This window comes from Sturnira hondurensis, unplaced genomic scaffold (assembly GCF_014824575.4).
Source record: "Sturnira hondurensis isolate 20B ecotype Veracruz unplaced genomic scaffold, ASM1482457v3 Scaffold0008196, whole genome shotgun sequence".
Classification (NCBI taxonomy): domain Eukaryota; kingdom Metazoa; phylum Chordata; class Mammalia; order Chiroptera; family Phyllostomidae; genus Sturnira; species Sturnira hondurensis.
The window spans coordinates 13,304,690-13,325,555 of NW_028080827.1; the positions used below are offsets into that span (position 1 = coordinate 13,304,690).

At 42.6% G+C, this 20,866-nt stretch overlaps 1 pseudogene; it reads left to right on the plus strand.

Annotated features, from left to right (window-relative positions):
- The window catches only part of LOC118992483 (LYR motif-containing protein 1-like), a 29,756-nt pseudogene extending 10,012 nt beyond the window's left edge, over window positions 1–19,744 (plus strand).
- Window positions 19,745–20,866: the final 1,122 nt, after the last annotated feature.

The window sequence follows — 20,866 nt, forward strand, 5'->3', positions numbered from 1 at the left end:
GATGGTAAAGAAATAGTCACATAGCAGAGAGAGAGCAATGGATTATCCTTCATGTGATGTAAGGAAAATTGGCTTTTAGGAAAAAAAGCTAAATACTCACCTTAAACTATATCCCTAAATATGTTCTACATGGTTTGAAGTATAAATATTAAAATTTTTATTTCATATTTTTAAGTTGGAAGAAACTACATAGAAATATTTAACTTTTCCTGTATTGGCTGAGGAATGCCTAGGCACTAGAGAAAAGAATGGCATCATCAAGGAAATGGTATATAGAGGTGACCACTTAAAAATGAAATGTCTGATAGTCAAAAATACACTGAAAACACTCTAGAAAATTTGTTTGCAACAGCACAGAAGACAGATCCAAGATCGCACTGCTGAAAGAGGCAGAGTGAAGGTACAGAAATATGTCTGTCTGATGCCAAAGAACATGCTCTTCCCACCAAATTATCCTGTAAGGATCTGAGCTGCTACGGCACACAGCTTGATATTCACCCACTTAGCCCATGATGGTCCCTCCACGTGAATTGTATCGGGGAGAGTTTAATCTCTATTAAAAGGGAAATGGACCCTGCTTGGGCGGGAATGCATGACCCCAGGTGTGTACCACTGTAGAAAAAGAGCAAAATATGTGAACATAGACTTACACACACCCATGAAACGGAACTATTCAGTCCTAACTTATAATAAAGAGGGTTATTTACCATACAAAAAATTAATGGCAGTGTGAATTCAGGCAATAGGCATTCTCAAACATAAGAGGGACTTTATATTATTGCTACCTGCCGTATGGCAACTTGGCAAGTATATCGAAGGCATTAAAAAGTTCACAATCTGTGTCAAAGTAATTTCAAATCTAACAATTTTGATAAAAATCTTACATACAAAGATATTCATCAAAAGGTTATTTATAACATTCAGGACTAAATGGGATGAAGGCTCTGTGGGGAAATGTTCATTCCAGAGCTGAGGCAGGTGATGTAAAAGTCAGTCTGGAACATGCTAAGCCAAAATGTAAGGAAGCCCCAAAATTACAGGGCGATGTCAAAAGACACAGAAGTAAGCCTTCCGGGGGTGTGCATCAGGCAACTTGAGCATCTGAAAATGAAAATCGATTGTAAAACACTAAAGAAAAATCTATTAGTCTATGGTAATACTGAAAAAAAAAACAGTAAAAACAAAATTCATTTATTTCATTCTCTGAATTGGTACTTAGAACGTAAGTTAAGCATTAACCCTGCATTTGAAGAAGGAAAACCCTTCTTTCCCGAAGGATGGTAGTTATTCAATGTAGGTGAAATAACAGAATTAGAAAATCACCATTTGAAGCTCCCAGTAAAATAATTGTGTAGGCAAGAATCACTAATGATGCTAAAAACAGTTGGAGAATGAGATGGTCACAGGGCACCAAAGTAGCACCTTGTAGAATGTGTACTAGTTGCCAAGGGAAAAAGGCCACCTCTAAGTCAAGGAATCTCATGGTCACTGCCTTACCAAGGAATTGAACTTCCCCTCACTGACGATAAAACAATCCGATGCCATCCCCTGCTAACAATGCAGTTACCTATGAAGTGTTCTGGTCAAAATCGTTCACATAAATCCAATTCAGACTTTAGTTCTAACTTCCAGGAATGAGTTGAATGAACTATAAGGGAACGATCAGGTGAATTCAGAAAACGTTAAGTAGAAGAGTGTTCTTTTTCTTTGGAGAGGCATGTTGAAGTCTTTAAGAGTGAAATGTTATGATGTTTGCAATTTACTTTTAAGTGATCTTTCATGCAAGCCCATGCGCACATCCACTCACAGACACACAAAGAGAGGAAATAGGCCACAATGTTTTAAAATACATTTAAAATATGGGTTACACTGTAATATTCTTTCGATTTCCACATGCTTGAAAATTTTCACAATAAAAAGTTAGAAAAAAGCATTTCTAAAAAACTAACATCACTTACATGCGCAAAATTATATGCTGAATAATTAGGGAGCACACCTAGAGTTAATATTTTGCATGTATTAAACATCTTTCCAAAGAATTTCTAAATGTAATAAGTAAATATCCACAATGCAGTAGTAAGGGAGAAAGACAGGAGACAAACTTTATACATAATCTATACAACTTGATCTTGCATTTCAGATTCATCGGCACATTTACCGTATGCTAGGAGCTCTTCTAGGTGCATAAGAAGAAAATACACCTTAAGGTTAAGAGGGTTGTCCCTGGCTCTTAGGGTTACAGGACATTCTTATTAGCTTCTTGACACTTTCCTAAGTTTTTCAAATCATGCAATCATTTCTATAGTAAAAATAACAAACAAGCATTTTGCTTAAAGCAGTCACAGGAGTTCAGTATTAATAATCACTGATAGTCCCTGGCTGGTGTAGCTCAGTGGATTGAGCACAAGCCTGCGAACCAGAGGATCGCTGTTCGATTCCCAGTCAGGGCACATGCCTGGGTTGCAGGTCAGTTCCCTGCAGGCCAACTCCCAGCAGGGGACGCACAAAAGGCAACCATACATTGATGTTCCTCTCCCTTTCTGCTTCCCCTCTAAAGATAAATAAGTAAATAAAATAAAAAAAAATAATCACTGATGTTGACTGAGTGCCTGGTCAGTGGCCGCCTCTCTTCTTCACGCTGCACAGGGAGGAACCTGTGGAGCCCACCCAATGACTCCTTGCAGTGCCGCTATGATCTCCATGTTATGCACAGAGACTGAGCAGTCAGAGCTTTGGCAATTTGCCGAAGGTGATGATTCTTAAGGTGGGGAAGTGATGCCCTCAAGGAACATTTGGCAATGTTGGAAGACATTTTTGGTTGTCACAATGGGAAGCGGGGCATAGAAGCCGGGGGCATTGTTAAACATCTTAAGATGCACAGGAAGGCTTCCCACAACAATGGCAAAAAATGATCAGCCCCAAATGTCAGTGGAGCTAAGGCTGAGAAATTTTGACCTAAGATCACTTAACTGGAAAGTAGCAGAGCGCAGCTTTGAGCCCAGGCAGCCTGACTCCCCAGTCCACACTCCTCATCACTCTATAAGCTGCTCTAGGCATGTGCTGTACTAATGTTATGTCATTAAATGTTACCATGTTTATTTATTGAAGGTAATTATTAATAAGAATAGTAATTGCTGCCACGTATGATGCTTTGTGATTTAGCAAAACACTTAAGTAGCCCTGGCTGGTGTGGCTCAATGGATTGAACATCAGCCTGTGAACCAGAAGGTCACCAGTTCAATTCCTGGTCAGGACACCTGTCTGGGTTGTGGGCCACGTCCCCACTTGGGGGCATCTGAGAGGCAACTGTTTGATGCTTCTCTCATACATTGATGTTTTTTCCCTCTCTCCCTCCTTTCTCCTCTCTCTAAAAATAAATAAATAAAATCTTTAAACATTTTAAATAAAATATAAAAATGATAATCCTTTTCTAAAAGTTCCCAAGGTACAAATTAACTAAAATTTCAAATTACGTAATATAGGGACATTCCATTGCTGTAGTTCTTTCAGAAAGCAATTTTGTGGTTTACAGCAAAATCTTAATCTCTATAACCTTTGATGCAAAAATTTCACTTTGGAGAATTTACTCTAAGAATATAAATCAAAATATGGCAAAATCCTGATGTGCAAATATATATTTTATAGGAAAAAAAGGAAGTTACCTTAATAGGAGTGCTTAATAAACCAGACCCATGTGCTTGAGAGAATCTGTGTAAGCTGCTGGAATCTGTGTAAGCATATTATCGCTTACAGTATAATATGAGGTCAACAAAAGAAACAGGATATAAAATCATGTACATGTGCTCACAAGCATGTTACAGAGCAGCATCATACAAAAGATGAAAAGAAAATACACCACAAGAGTTGCTGGATTAGGACGGTAGAATAAAAAGTGAATTCTTTGCCTTTTCTTTTTTCCTGTCTTTTATTTTCAAAATTGTCTGAAATGGAGCTCCCTTTTAATGGAATAAAACAATCGATATATTTTTAGATGTACTTAAATCCGTGGAAAATGATATCTTTTTTTTAAGGGAGGTCCTTTGTGAAACCTGAAATAAGTGTAAACAAGCTTATGACCTCGATAGGAGCGCTTTAAAGGTAAAAGCAAATCTGAGAACAGAGCCCACGTCCTCCCAGTACATCCCCTGTGTCGATATCAGAGGAGGAAATCTCCTCCCTGGCAATCTTAATGTCGCCTTCTCCCTCTGTAATGACTCGATGCATAAAAATTAATCTTTTCCCTCCGCTTTGATCCCTGAGCTCCTCAGCAAAGATTCCATCCTGTTCTATAACACATGATGAAGCATTTTCCCTGTTATAATGTGACAACGGCCCTACTGAGCATGCCAATTTGAGTCAGGATGTGCCATAGCCAAAGATGAAATTTTAACAGACAATTCCACCTAGAACTATTTGGCAAATTCATAAAAAAGACGCATTGACACTGTGTCTGAAAATAGTGCCCTTAACAAAAGAACACAAAACAGAGCTGGGAACGGGGGAGGTGGAAAGGGATGGAGGAGAGGAAAGGGGCCGAGTGGCTGCTGGGGTTTTGCCACCAAATGCTGGTCATGGACATCAGTCAGTTTCACCCTCCCCCCCCAGAAAATGCATTTGAAAACTTTCTATGAAAATGATTGTTTGTCAAGGCTATGAAAAAACATTCTTTAATTAGTTTACTTAAATATTAAGTCTGACATCTAGAATCTCAATATTAGCAAAAATGTGATAATTATAGCCGGAAGGGTTTTTTATTGAATGTAAATTCATGTATAACACGTTTAGCATATCTCACTCCCCATTGTTATTTCTCGTAGTGTTCACACTTAACTGGGAGCCTCTGGGCTCCACTCTGAAATCGGATCTTCAATCCTCAGTCTACACACTTCCTTTTAAAGTAGTTGCTATTCAGCAACAACTGTGACAAAGGACATATCTAACCCATCGCAAGGGGAAATGCAACATGGAGGGATCCCACTGGTGGAAATGGGGTCCTTTCACAGGGTCACGTGAGAAGCATTTTGGGAGCATTTTACTCCTAGTAAAATAGCTCAAGTATATACATTTCTAATTCTAAATCAAACCACTTTGCTGTCATTTGTGGAAGGAAAGCTGTGTCCTCCCTCTAGATCACCAAGAAGGGGTGAAGAATTATATGTCTGGGAAATTCGTTATCTCAAGCGTTAAGCTCAAGCCCTTGAGTTTGTGGCCTGTGATTTTACTGGCAGTGACATAGTTTGATAGAAAACTTAAATAGTATGGCCTTGCCCAAGGTCACAGAGCCAGTAAGTAGCAGAATGGGTATCCTAACCTTGGGCAAGGCCATGCTATTTAAGCTGTTATGGAAGGTATGTCCCAGAAAAAATTGACATGAAATGTCATCCCCCACCCCACTCTTAGTAGCTGTGTGTACCTTGGGCAAGTTCCTTCAAGTCTCTGAGCCTCCTTGTCCTTGTCTCTAAAAGTAAGGGTACAAATAAAAAAAACACTCAAAAACTAACTTATTTCATGTACTCTCTAAGTTAGAAAGCTCAGTAATAAGTGCATTACATACCTTATTTCACTTATTATCATTAACTGGTAATGATAACATTATTGATTTATAAAATTAATTAATAACATTTGAAAATAGGACCATCTTCATAGGATCATCATGATAATTAGGTGATAGGAAATAGGTTAAAGCTCTTTGCCAACCAAAAAGATATATAGATGTCAATTATAACAAGTCATTAAAAAACAAGACAACAGGCCCAAAATGGAGTTGCTTATGCCCAGTGCCATGTCCCTGAACCAAGACTTAATTACAGTTTTGGCTCTCCCAAAAATAAAATATTAAACAGGTAATTAGGAATCACCTGATAAGCACTTGTTAGGTAACCTGCTGACAGACCCTTCCCATCCCCTGAAAGAAGGAATACTTTGCAATAACCACCTGTTGGGAACTGCCCTGCCTGGTTTCAGGAGCTGTAAACCCCCCATGATTAAGGCTGAATGAGAGACCTTCTGACCATAAGCCACTAAGGAGACAAAGCTTATCTCCCTGGCAGGAGCACCGCTTCTGCTCCTTTTTCTATAACTGGCCCCCAATGCTTGATTGGTTAACCAATGATGGGTAAGATTCCCCAAGGGGGGAAACAACCTGACAGGCATGATCATGCAGAGGCCACAGGGAAGGCCTTGGGGGGCTATGGAGAAAGGGGGTGATGGACCCTAGCCCCTAAGCTTTGATGAAGCCTGACTCCTCATTTTTCCTAATTCCTCAGCTATCTGCCTCCTCTGCCCGACTTAAGCCTGAAGTGCAGCTCTGTGCTGGAAAGGGCAGGCTCCCCTGTGATCATGCCTGAGAAAGAAAATGTAAAATCCTGTGAAGCCTGCTTTGCTAAGAATGCTCTTAGTTAAATGATAAAGGCTGGAGCAGGAAATGAGTTTGTTTCACAAAGTTTTGTAGCTTCTTAGCTGATAGACCTTGACTTAGAAGAAGCCCTAACAGTTCTTTGTATGCTATCTACTGTTTGATCCTTACTGTCTGACAATGATTAATGAGCTGTACCTGTATCCCTACCCAAATTAAACCCAATAAAAGCCTGTCTAGGCAAGGGTCAGTGCGCTCTCCCCTTGAGAGAGTGGCCAGGCCTTTCTGAGGCACTCCCACCTGAGGGAGTAGCCGTGCGGTCCCTTTTCCTCCACAGGACTCGGTAGTCCGTGTGAATTTGTCTCATGTCTCATCCATGTCTCATCCATGGCACTGTGACTCAGTGCATGTGTCAACCAACCTGATTTTTTTGCCCAGTGTGACTTCCTGTTCCCTCTCCCTTCTCCTTTTGAAAAATCTTTCATTTTGTACAGATTCTTGGAGCTCCTTTCTATGTGCTAGATTGGATGCTGCCTGATATAAATGAATTTTTGCTCAAATAGACTCTTAAATATTTTAATAGGCCTCAGTTTACCTTTTAACAATACACAATAAAATTTAAAGCACCCAGAAAAGTCCATCAGGGATTATTTGATCAGGGATCAAATAATTTTTTACCTCAAAATTGCCGCAGGATTTAAAACCCAGGGGCCTGGAACTTCTATTTGAGGATTTAGGGATCTAAATATATATCAAGACATAAATTACATATCATAAGTCTTTCCTAGGCCTGGGTTTGGCCTGGGCGGAGGGTACGGATAGAACACACAGTCCTTTAGATCTGGGGAGGGTGAGAGGGGTAGGCAACAACCTGTGCCACCGAGGGGGAGAGGTATAATGCCGAAAGGACGGCTGGGAGGGCTGGAGGCAAACCTGGCTGGCTTTGATCATGGACTTCTCTTAATGGACAGAGAGGAAATTATTAATTCTCAATAATAACAACAACATAATAGATGTTTCCTCAAGTACAGTAGAGGTATTTCATTCTATCAACTCGTCTTATGTAACGGCAACACCAGCACACCAGGACAATTACACCAGAAGTACCAACTTCAAATTTAAAAAGCCGAGAGGATAAATCTATCAACCAGGTTCATTAATTTGAACACCACTATGCTGGAATGTGTGATGATTTGAATCAGGGCAAGGCCCATGCTTCCCTTTGCTTGTCAAACTGCCTCTTCATTGATAATGCAAATTGTGACTGCAAACAGCATCTCTGGGGGGCGTTTAAAGTGCTTAAGGGAACACAGTGCACACTTCAGAAGCGTTTCTTTTATATGCAATTAGTCTGTTCATGACACATCATTCTTATCTATTCATTAAAGTAAGTCCCTGGCTTAGCTGGAAGCGTTTTATGGGTTTATAGACTCAGGGAAGCTCAGAACTGGCTGGAGCCTAAAGGTCATCCTGCTCACTCCCTGGCTGGTGGTCCCTCACTCTCCAACATCCGTGCTTGATCCTATCCACTGAGAGGCCTCGCTTGATTTCCTCTGGGAACCCTGGGAAAGATGCTGAACTCTGGAGTCATCAGGACCTGCATCAAACCCCAGCTTCATCTTTTGCTAGTAACTAGAGCCCCAGTTTCCTCAGGACTGTGTGCAACAGTGGCTAGCATTTAGTGTGGTATCTAGATGATAGACAGAAAGTCTACGTGGTTCCCTGGGGGTGGGAATGGGAGGTGACTACCGATGGTCACCGGGTTGCTTTGGAGGGTGATGGAAATGTTCTGCAAGCAGATTGTGATGATGGTCACACCGTTTCATAAATTCATTAAAAGGCATTGCATTGTAGACTCAAAACAAGTGAATTTTATATGTGTATGATGCCTCAATGAAGATGTTAAACAAAAGAAAATAAGATATAAAAAATACCTAAGGTCTTTTTTTAATTAGAAAAATACTCCAGGGTGCTGAGCACAGTATACATGAAATAAAAGCTAATTTGGGGTATTGTGGCAGAAAGCATATGTAGTAAAAAACAAAAAGTAGTTTTAGGAAGCTTCTGCTTTATAGTATAATCAAGTATAATAATTAGAAGAATATAGCATATTCTTCTGCTTCAAGAATATTTTTAAAAATTCTCTCTATAATAGATAAGGAGGAGATCATAACACAGACTGAAAAAAAAATAGAGTTCCATAACCCCTTAAAAGAAACCCATGAAACCAATGTGTTTAAGAATTCAGAATTTTTTGAATTTTAGAAATGTAATATGGGGCATTTTCCATAAATTACATAACACCCCCAAAAGGGTATGTGGCAACATCTCATAATTAAACACATTAGTATTTCTTTAATGAAATGTATAAATATTCATACTAAGTAGGATAAATACAAGCCTACAAGTAGACTTATGTCAGTTCAGTCCCCTTTTTGCCTGCCAGGGAGCTTATTACGAATGTCAGACAGTCTGTCAGACGTTAGGATTTCAGGAATAGGGATCTGGGGAAGCAGTTACCATCACACTCAGCATGACCTCGCCTTTCACACGGGAGGCACTTCAGTGACTGTGCCTTCCATGTCCTCCCTTTCCTCCCTGTCTTATCCCCAGAATGGGACAGTCTCTGCCAAGGGAACCCTGAAGTTGGGGACAAAGATCAGAAATAGATTAGAATTATTTGCTCTGCCACATCTGAGCTCAGACAAGACTAAGATACCAAAAGAAAACAGGATAACATAGAAATGTAAAATGGGAAATACTTTTCAGGATGGGGTAGGAGAGAAGAACCAACCAAGTTGTTTTAACTCAGGATAACGGATAGAGAGCAGACCCTTAAAAACTAGCACAAAGCACAGGAAGCAAATAAATGAACATTTCAGGTCTGATTCATTAATAAGCACCGTATCCTTGACTTGGCTCATTTATTTCAGAATTACCTTGCGGCAATGGATAAAACCCTGCAAAGGATTTACCACCTGCTCTTCTCTGTCTCTGATGTGCTAAGTGAGTGGTTCTATCCTTCTACCTCCAAACTGGGAGTCTTGCTCAGCAGGGGTCCAGGGTGCTGGGGCGCTGTGCCCAGGAGAGCCAGGCTGTTCCCTCGATCTGGTGAAGTGAGGTGACAGCCCACCGTGGCCAGGCAGACCAAACCCTACGTTCCTGCATTTGAAAGCAACTCCTTTGCATTAGACTGCAACCAGTGAGGGGAGGGGCCTTGCCAATCAGTGTGATATTTCCAGGGCCTCGCAAGCTGTTCAATAAATGCATGTTGCTTAATTGAATGGATGAAAGAACCAATAAGTTGAATGTCAAATAAAAGTAGTCTAACAGTTTGCTGTTTTGCAAAGACTATGCCCCTTGCTCTGGGATCAGATATTTCACAGGACAGACACCTTCCCTTGGGCTCTCCTCCTGCGGCCCCAAATGACATGTTCTTCTAAGCGCCTGTTTCTCCCATGGCCATTCTGCATTAGGAGCTGAGGGAGGTGAGGTGACTGTGGGAGTATGGGGGTGGTTCACTGGCCTCCTAAAAAACGTAGCTCCTTAATACCTGACTGTCATCCAAGGAATCACTATCCACCAGCACTACTAGAACAGGGTGCGCATTTTCCTCTTCCTCACTCACTGATCAAGTCATCAAGTAACAGAGCAAGGCAGCTCCCAATTTTCTAGATGAGAGGGGTTCAGGGAATGGCAGGTGGGGGACAGTTAGAGGACTTGTCTAGATGCTGAATTTTCACAGTATGCAAACATTTTTGTATAGACTATGTGTTCATCCGAGTCATCTTGGAGATACTGGAGAGACTGCAGAAGGGCTGGTAAGGTCTCCCAGGCCAAACTGTTGCCACTGTTTTAGAGAAACACAGCCTACTCCATGCACATGCCAGAGATTTTAGAAGAATCCTTATTCAAAGTACAGAAGACTCGGAGACACACAGCAGTATGCTGAATACCAGAAGGAACGGCATAGGGAGCAGGTAGAAAAGGGTGTAGGGGGACGAATGGTGGCATACACCTGAGGCCTATGTAATTTTATGAACCAGTGTCACGCCAATCAATTCAATACAAAGAAAGAAAAAGTACACGCCTACCTCCAAGAGAGTGTGGGTTGGGCTCCAGACCACGGCAATAAAGCAAGTATCGCGGTAAAACGAGTGGCAATCTTTTTGCGGGTGGAGGGTCTTTCCTTTCATTTGGGAAGTGAGGTGTGCCTGCATCAGCTCCGTCCTTGGGGCTTGGTTTACCTTACTGCCCTGTCTCCCCTGACCTACAAACAATCTCATCGACTTGCAAAATCACAGGCTCTCGGATTCAGACGAAGCCTTTAAGATGATCAGACCACCCAGGTGGTTTCAATACTCCCTCTAATGTAACCTGCAGGCACAGGGAACATGGGAGCCAACACTTGTGGAGTTCCTGATAGAGCCTGGCAATTCAAGCATATACGCACACTTATTTACATTATTTCATATCCTTGTAATCACTTACCTCAGTTTCCCCCAAGGAAACCAGGACTCGGACAATTTGCAGGACTCTCACATGGCCCAGCTTTTTCAGCTGTCGTCCCAGGGCCAGGTGTCTCCTCTTAACAGGTGCTTCTCCACCCTGCAGTCAATTATTTGGAGGCTGCAAAATCATGGAGAAAAGTGGCTTTGTCTTTTGAGATCCAGAGTCTGAAGCCTATGCCTGAGAAAGCAGTCCTCTGTTACCTGGTGGGAGATAAGCAATCGGGGGCACACGGAATGGACAAGGAAGCCCCCGCCCGCCCCCGGAAGCCCCCGCCTGCCTGCCCACAGAGGACAGGGCCTACATATCCCTATCTTTTTAGCACATGCATCTCAACTTGTCTGTTTTGTTCTTCCCTCCCTCCCTGCCTTTCCTTCCTTTCGCTATTTCATTTTCTGCCCTCATAGAAATTACGACAGAAATTCTAGTAAACTTAGAATCTAAAAGTCTGGGTTCAGAATCTAGTGTTGGGACCGTCTGTTGGTAAGTCTCGGCAGCACCTTGGGCTGCAGTCGCCTCACTTTCCCGTGGTGACCGTAACCTAGAGGAGGGAGCACCAGGAGCCACAGGTTTCGTACTCCACCAGGGCCGGGTATCGCTAGAATGACTGGAATGGGAGTTGCCCTGTAGTAAGTGCTGACCACGCCCCAGGGCGTATTTCAGAGGTTCTATATACATTATCTCACGTTATCTCATTTGGTGTGACCAGAAGGGAGGTGACCTGTCACTTTTGTTTACCCCAGGTAGACATAACAGAAGGGGGGAAAAGGCCCAAAGACATTGTTTTGGGCAGGAGTATTTAAAGACCTCCATTCATCTGGTTGTGGTTCTGGGGTCTTCATCAGAAACACTTTAGGCAAGTGGTTACATTAAATAAAAATAGACAACAATACATCCATTCAATAAGTCATAACACAGCCAAAGAAAATAAAATTGTAGAAAATTTTGTGATGTGGAAAGATGGTCCCAATATTTTTAAACTGGTCACAAAACAGACTATACATTACGGTTCTTCAATAAACAGTATAGATTTACATTTACATACCTACATCCCAATGTGTTTGCTTTTGTTGTCTCTAGTTGGTAGAACTGTGGCTGAATTCTGCTGTTTCTTTCTGCTACTCTGATATCCTGCAATAAAGATGTATTGCCTTTGCAATAAAAGAGTTTTAAATAAATAAAGTCGAGCGAGTCCGAATCAGCCCATTCATTCACTTCCCACATCTGGAGTATAAGGGCTGAGCCCAATTAATCCTCCAGCAGCCACGGGACTGGATTCCTTGTATATAACTGCATCCTTGCCCGTGAATTCTCAGACACTAGACCCCAGTCTCAGCTTTGGCTGCAAGGTAAATCGCTCCCCTGGCTATCCAGGAAACCGCCACTGGCGGTGGAACATTTGTATGTAGGTGAATCAGAGTCTCTACATCAGGCTGGTTTTGAAGCCTGGTAGAAATGCTCAAATTTTATACTGCACATCTGAATATATTTCTATGAGAGCAAGAGCAATTAGCAATCGTTCTTTATACAGCATGTTTAGTGCATAAATATTTATTTGTACCTGGCAAATTATGAATTCACAGTGGCTATTAATATATATGCAATTTAGTTATAAAAGTACAGTTAGTCGAAGGTCAGCATACTGAGAATAAAATATTTGTTTGGTCATTTCCCACAACTTGTTCAAGATGATTTAGCTGCACGTGCCTCAGTTCCTCATCTGTGTGGGAGCCATAGCTTGGTTTAATGGTGCTGGAAAGAACCTTCAAATAGGCAAAGCTGAATGTGAAGCCCAAGGATGTGCTTTGGTGGTTGTGCTACCTTAGGCAAGTTACTTAACTTTGTGCTTTTCAGGTTCTCCTGCTGACCAATGGGCAATACTTCCTATCTCATGGGGCGTTACGCCTGGCACACAGGGACTCTTCTACTAATGATGGGGAGAATGGCCTGGCCATTGTGTCTCTCACTCAAATGGAAGAGAAGAGAAGTTCCCTTTTATTTCCCCATAGACACAGTTGCTGAGCATTGTCACCAATGTACATAGCTCACCTGATACTCACCTGCCCTAAAAGTGTCTCAGGTTTTTAGCAGCAGCAACTTGCTCCAAAGGCATGATTTTTTCTGGATAATAAAGCTTTCCCTTTCCAGCAGTGGAACTTTTAAGTGTTGACAATTTTAGATAAAAATCTTTCTAACTTACAGCTTACAATATTTATCTATCATTCTGGCTCCTTAAACTAAACATTCTGACCTGCAGGTAACCTTTCACTGATGTCTCAGGTCCCCATTTATTATTGGGTGGGGCGACAGCTCTCTCCCTGTGTTCACATTTGCATCCACCCCTTCGGAGGCTTCTTTTGTTCTTGCTTCTTTTGCTGCGGTTGTTCCCGTCTTCAGAGGCAATGCTATTGCCTTCTAGTTGCAATGAAGTCAATGCTATAGGATCATCTAGTACAAACTCCTTCTTTTGAGAAATAAGAAGCAAATTTGGAGAGATGAAGAGAAACCATGGACATAAATTCTCCCTGAGGTGTTTAATCAACTATGGATTGGAGAGCTGAGGAAAAGAGTTTAATACAGGAACTACACGGTAAATAAAAATCAATAAGGATCAGATAAAAGTCTGCTGAAAGAAGGGAAGCACATGACAGGAGCCCCGTAACCATGCAGCACTTCCTTTGCAGAGACCCGTAGAAACCTTTCCTACACACGTCCCCACCCTCTCGGAGCAAGAGGGCTGGGCACCTGGCAGACTGACCTCCAGTTAAGAGAGGCCGCCTGTATGTGTGCACCCACACTCTCCATGGCTGCACACAGATGCACCCCCCCCCACAGTGAGCCCCATTTAACCTTTGTTGGCTTAAACAGGTCTCATTTTTAAACGATGCACTTTGAGATAACCTGCAGATCTGTGCACTGAACGCATTAAAGGCCTGGAGAAATCTACATCAGATGTTAGTCACATCCTTGTTCTCATTTCCTGCCTGTTCCTGCAGCAATGGCCTCACACGTCTCTCGAAGAAACAGGCCTTTTCTCTCCAAGCTCACAGAATTGCTGCTGGGGAAGGAACAAATACCAAAACTTTAACAGCATCTCAAGAGTGTTCCCCCTTTGCTCCTCAGCAACTACTGACAATCAATGTAAAAGTAATCCTAGTTTTTATTTGAAGCTATCTTGGCTTTAAAAGAACCTTCCCAAAAATGATTGATGCGATGAATTAAACCCATAGGTAACCCCTGAAATCTGCTTTGAATAGCAATAAATTCCTAACAATATCTTCAATGCCTGCAGCAACAAAATCTAATCTCTGAACTCCTAAAGGTCAAGATTTGCTGTCTGGTAGCACGGCTCAAGAGTAAATGCTCCCTAATGCTGTGCTAGGCGATTGCTTTGCACTCCAGACAATGTCAATTTTGTCCAAGTAGCCGCAGATGTGTCTAGCATTAAGTCAGAATGGTGTCAAGGGCCCTTCTTGAACACCGGCTGCTTCTCAGAGAAACTGGTCCTAAAGCCCTAGTCTATTACAGTCCATGCCCAAAAGGCAGGCGTTTAAGGCTTAAAGGAGGATGGAGAATAAAGCTGCATTAGATTTTTTAATGTTTCTGACTCAGGAGACCCAGGGGAAGAAATTCTCTGGCGATCCTAATGTCCTTCCCTCTCCCCTCACCACTGCTGGTCCTTTGGATTTCCTGATTAAGGTGTTGCTCGACTGTCCATGAAGTCTACTCTTGATTTGTTTTCCTGATAAACCATTCATCACCGCTGTGGTCCACTTCAGCTATGGAAAAGCTATAATAGACTAATGAACCCATCAAATTAAGAAATGTCCATGTTACAGGAAGTCGTGTGCCAAGGGAAGGCCTGGGCTGGGGGCAGGGAAGCAGAGAATGAACCCACCTCGGAGCAGAGTACTCAGTGTAATGAAGTCCGCACATGCGTCAGCCCCTCCACCCCCAGCCCTGAAAAGAAGACACTGCTTCTTCCCAACACAATGCACTTCTTTAGTTTTTAAAATTGGTAAGACTCAGAGGAAAGTATTTTGCCTTTAAAATTGGTAGGGCTCAGTGTAATCCAAGTAGTTCTCATATTTCACTGAAAAAAACATTCACTTGCCACCATTAGTTATTCTGCTACTGTGATGTCATAGATTTTTTTTAAAAAATTAACTGTATTGAAGGAACATGGTTAATATGGAATCATTAATTTTTTTCCCTTTCTTTCTATGTTCTCTTCATCCTCAGGTTAGCCTTAAAATAAGCCACTGTCTGCCATGCAGGCTGGCATGAGTTCCCATGGGCATACTCTGCTGGTTGATAGAGGAAATATTTCTTTTTTAATTTCTAATTTTAGGGAGGGATGGGAGAGAAAGAGAGAGATTGATTTGTTGTTCCACTTATTTACGCATTCAGTGGTTGATTCTTGTATGTGCCCTGACCAGAGATAGAACCTGTACCTTTGGCATATTTGGACAATGCTCTAAGCAACTGAGTTACCCAGCCAGACTGAGGAAATATTTCACGAGGCAGGGAAACCCGAGTGTTGCTCCTTATGTTTAAAAAAGACTCTCCTCCTTGTCAGTGCATCTCACATTTTCACTTGGCAGTGTCCAGGACCCAGGAGGAGGGAACATGCCACAGAATTTTCTAGCACCTTCTGAGTCTCCTTAGTAACAGATGCGTAACAAGTGGCAGAGGTTACCACCAATTCACTGTGGACCATCTGTCAAAAAACACAATGCATTCCACAGATGTGGAATTCGTTCTGTGACACGGACAAAGGAGGTGAGCCCAATTTCTCTGCATCAGAAAACGGTGTTAGTGGGAACCCTAGGGCTTGATTTCCTTCTTTACCTCTGACCTGACTGCATCATGTTTTTGGCTCTTCCTCACTGCTACTAACTTGCACTGGATGCCAAGTACCAACAGGAAGAATGTTAACTTAAACCAGGGTTGTAAACCACAGAACCTGGGTGGGTAACACATAAATGGAAAAGGCAGCAGGTGTAATGTGGAAGTGTGTGGTGGGCACTGCGGAGGTCTGGAGGCAGCAGCTATTCAGCCGGAGCCAAGAGTTGCCATGTAGAAATAATTTTATTGCTGAGTCATCTGCTTTTTTTTTTAAGAGAAAGGGAAATCCAAATTTTATTTGAATGAAATCTCTAGAATGTTGAACATTGGCTCAAATTTTCTTAAATATTTTATTTATTTATATTTAGGGAGAGGGAAGGGAGGAAGAAAGAGAGGGAGAGAAACATCAATGTGTGATTGCCTATCATGTACCTCTCACTGGGGACCTAGCCCAAAACCCAGGCATGTGCCCTGACTGGGAGTCAAACTGGTGATCCTTTGGTTTGAAGGCCTGCGCTCAATCCACTGAGCCACACTAGCCAGGGCTTAAGTTTTTAAAAACATTGTGTAGGCCAAACAAAACTCAGCTGCCTACAAAATATAGCCCTTGCCATGCCATTTGTGATTTCTGTTTTAAACCCATTTACAGCTCAGCTCAAATAGGAAGTCATCTACCCAGTGAGACAATGCTGGTGGGGAAATCAGGAAGAGTGGAGAGGTAGCAGAGGACTCGCTGGAAGGGAAGTCCTACCTGCGTATCCACACAGGCCTGAACATGGAGCAAGTCTCAGGGTTTTGTACATAGGAATGGGTTCAACAGCCTCTTATTCTAAGAAGAGGACTATGGGAATAATTAGTGGCCAAAGAAACCAAGAAAGGTAGCTAAAGAGGCTTAGAAAAGTGAATTTTGAGTGCAGATAGCCTCAGGTCTAAACCGGGGATGTTGCAGTGGACTGAATGTTTGCTTTCCGCCCGCCCCCCCCAAATTCATTATTGAACTCCATAGCCTCAATGGGATGCTTATTTGAAGCTGGAGTCTTCAGGAGGTAATTGGATTTAGTTGTGGTCATGGGGCTGGAGCCCCCATGATGGGATTGGTACCCTTTGGAAAGACAAAGGGACCAGAGCTGCTCTCTCTCTACCATGTGAGGGTACACGGAAATAGCCATCTGCAAACCCGGAAGAGGGCTCTCACCAAGCATCTGACCATGCTGTCACCCAGGTCTCAGACTTCCAGCCTCCAGAACTGCAGGAAATAAACATCTGTTGTTTAAACCACCCGGTCTATGATATTCTGTTATAGGAGCCCAAACTGATTTAGCGGATGCTAAGCAGGATTCATCATACCTGCCAACTCCAATGGACTAGATTGATGGGCTGCTGGGAGGTTGGGAAGCTGGAAGGAAAGAACGCTAACCATAGTGGTGTCTTGAGTGCAGTGCTTTTGCTGCCCCTGGCCTGAAAGAGCAGAACATTTAAGGATCACCAGATAATTAGCCCAGGCGGGCAGGGTTCCAAGTCCACATACAAGACAACAACATAACCATGTGCTCTCAGAACTGTTATGCTTTCTATCTTTAAGGCATGTTTATAGTGAGTCTATAAAATACATCACTATTTGGATATACATTATTTATTTTGAAACATAAAAGAACATTAATCACATTGGAAAGAAGGGTTTAAAGTATAGACTCTAAAGTGAATGATGATATCTGTGATCATGAAGAAAAATACCAGATCACACTTGGCCCTTAATGTTTCAATGGTAGAATTATGTCGCATCTGTATTCCATTCTGGAAATCCGCTGAAGTGGATGCAGTAGCAGGGCACTCCCCTCCAGGCCCTGGCAATGCACTCTCCAGGCTGCTAGGAGTGTTGGCTACTGCTGGCTCACAGCTGAGACCTCTCCAAGGAGCTGCCTTCGCCACAGTGCTGCTTCTGGGGGCAGCCTCCATTCAATGGCAGATCAAAGGAGGCTGTCAAGTCTGTTCCTCCCTTGCCTCAATTAGGTCAAGTCTGAAGTGCCATCCTAGTTCCAAAGCTCCCTTAAGATCACCCGAAACCTCTGTTGCAACTATGTTGCTGTTCAGTTCCTCCTTTGCCCAATCTTACTGCCTCCTCTTTCCTTGTGCACATAAATCTCATAGTTTCAGTATTGGCTTCCTGGGAAATTGACATATAATGGGACCTCACTGAAGTACAGTTGACCCTAGAACAACACAGGTTTGAACTGCATGAGTTTTTTTTAAGATAAATGCTGTAAATGTATTTTCTCTTCCTTGTGATTTTCTTAATAACATTTTATTTTACGTAGCTAATTATAAGAATACAGTATATAATGCATATTAACATACAAAATGTGTGTAAATCGACTGTCTATGTTATTAGTAAGGCTTTTGATTAATAGTAGGCTATTAGTAAAGTTTTGGGGGGAGTCAAAAGTTACACTCACATTTTCAACTTTGTGGGGGTCGGTGCCGCTAACCTGCATGTTGTTCGAGGGTCAACTGTATAGGAGAATAGATGATGCAAGATGCTGTGGACCAGGCTAATTTTAAATGACTTTCACATTGATGGAAGAGAATTGCAAATTTAGGAACACAGGGAAGATAGCATGTCAGTTTTAGTGAAAAAATTTTCATATGTGAATACTTAGCATTGCCTATGTGTAGGGGGTATATTTTGTTGCAACTTATCTCTGTTCCTTTGAGGGACTTCTTCCCACCCCAATCGTAAGATTTGAGGAGCAGGTGCCAAGTGTGGTGTCCAAGTCCCCGGAGGCAGGAGTGGGCAAGTGACGCTGGTCTGGCCAGTCCTGGCTCACCACGCGCTGTCTGTAGGGATTAGTCCAGGAGAAGGGCTTGTGACCAAGGCAGAGACCATCAGAGTCATTCCACAGGATTTAATAGAACAAGTCAACGAAGACAGGGCATCTCTTTCCTCTTACATCATAAGCTGTAATAGAGTCAGCCTGGAACTGCTGGAGGCACGTACCTCTCTGCCCGTCTACAGAAGAGAATACATCCACCACTTAGAGAGAAGCAGAGCCAAGAGATGAAGTGATTTAAAAAGAGGCAACACTGCCTGTGTTCTTGGATCCAACTGTGCTTCAGTCAGAACTAACCCTGGCCATCTCCGTCACGTGAACCAAAAACACTCCCCTTCATTTTGCCCAAGCTGTGTTGAGTTGGGATGTCCATCACCTGCATCTGGAAGATTCCTGACTAACTCACTGCATCAATAATCCAGTGACAGATGAAAACAAAACAAGTAACAACCCTGAGGGATAATAACAAAATAGAGGTACCTAGGGGCAGAGGCCAAGAGCTGAACCAGACCCTAGCAGAGTAACACACCCGTGAACTAGCAAAGATGCATGCTGGGGGAACTAACTCTTTGTCTAAATGCTCAAACCTAGCTTCTGCGGGTGGGGGCAGGCAGGACTGACACAGAGGTGACAACAGCAAAACAGCAAGAAGTTCTTGGCCTCCACTGCAGATTTTTAAAAAAATATTTTATTTATTTATCTTTAGAGGGGAAGGGAAGGAGAGAGGGAGAGAAATATCAATGTATGGTTGCCTCTCGTGAGTCCCCTGCTGGGAATTGGACTGCAACCCAGGCATGTGCCCTGACGGGGAATCGAACCGCGATCATGTGGTTCACAGGCCCATGCTCAATCCACTGAGCTATTCCCACCAGGGCTCCACTGCCAAATTTTTAGGCTGGCAAGGAAATGGCAGGCAGCACCAGGGAAGATGGAAGACATAACTGAAGAAAAGCAGCACATGCTAAATGAAGCCAGAATGCTGTTCCAGAAAAACAAAAAACACACAGACACAGACCTGATTAAGCAGTGTATAGACAACACACAGCCAGGACTGGAATCAGACTGATTACCGGATTCCCTGTGCAAGGCCAATTCATCTGCCTGCAGTGGGGCTTACCCCACTACGAGGCCAGGGCTTCAAAGCCAGGAAAAACTGAGGAAACGTTTTGAACTCTGACTCAAGTCTCATGATGAGCTTTCCTAATCCAGAAGGAAATTTATTTCTCAGAATGATGGGCCAATTAGAACTCCAATGTAAACCAGACGACAAAACCTTTCTACTTGATTGGAGTGAAAATTCAAGCATCTTCTTAACAACCTCCAAAACATTGGTACTCGGCACCTGATGTGGGCTGTCAGTTTGTCAGGGCCTTCTGGCCTGAGTGGACCACCCTAATCCTAGGGGGCAGGGACCTTACTTCCTCCTCGGAGCATCATTTGTAAACAAGACTAAGGTCTGTGGGAGGAAGACTGAAGACTGAATGACAAGTCCTCTCATGGAAATGACATCACCAGACATGTGAGCTACTACAAAGAAATGACCCAGTTGCTGGGAGTTCTCATGGCTGCTATCAAATGACATACCTCCCTCAGAATATTTTTAGGCTTTTTTTAAGTTATAGATTTGCTTAAAACTGGGCTTTTTGTGTGTGTATTTCATCTTTTGACCCTTCCAATTTCTGGATAGCACCCCTTAAAAAGTGCGCCATTGGATTGACCATGGTTTTCCATGGAATGTTTATAGGATACCCATGCCAGCCTCCTTCATGCACACACACAGAGCACATGTCTCTGTGAAATGCATGTGTTTACTCTATCTTAAAGCATGTAATTAAGATTGCACTTAGGATCTGAAAGCTCATACTGCATCATTATAAGTATTCTGCCTTAACATAATTAGAATGTGCAAGGTCAAAGCTGGCTTTCAAATTATGTCTGACAAAAATGGACCAAGAAGAGATGAAAAGACAGAGGATTTACACTCCGGTGTGTTGGGAGTCAGGTGAAATCCCCATGGCAGGTCACTTGTACATCAGCATCACTTCTCCTTACCTCCAAAGAGGACAGGCATTACCAATGAACACAAATCTTATAAAATAAGTTAGTGAATAAATAAAATCTCAAGCCTAGGAGAATGAATATAGGCAGAATACAGAATAGCACACAGGCAGAAATAAATGGGGGTTTGCAGTGTAAAAAGAAATCACTGCTAGCCCTGGCTGGTATAGCTCAGTGGATTGAGTGCGGGCCTGCGAACCAGACGATTGCGGTTCGATTCCCAGTCAGGGCACATGTCTGGGTTGTAGGCAGTTGGCATGTCTGGGTT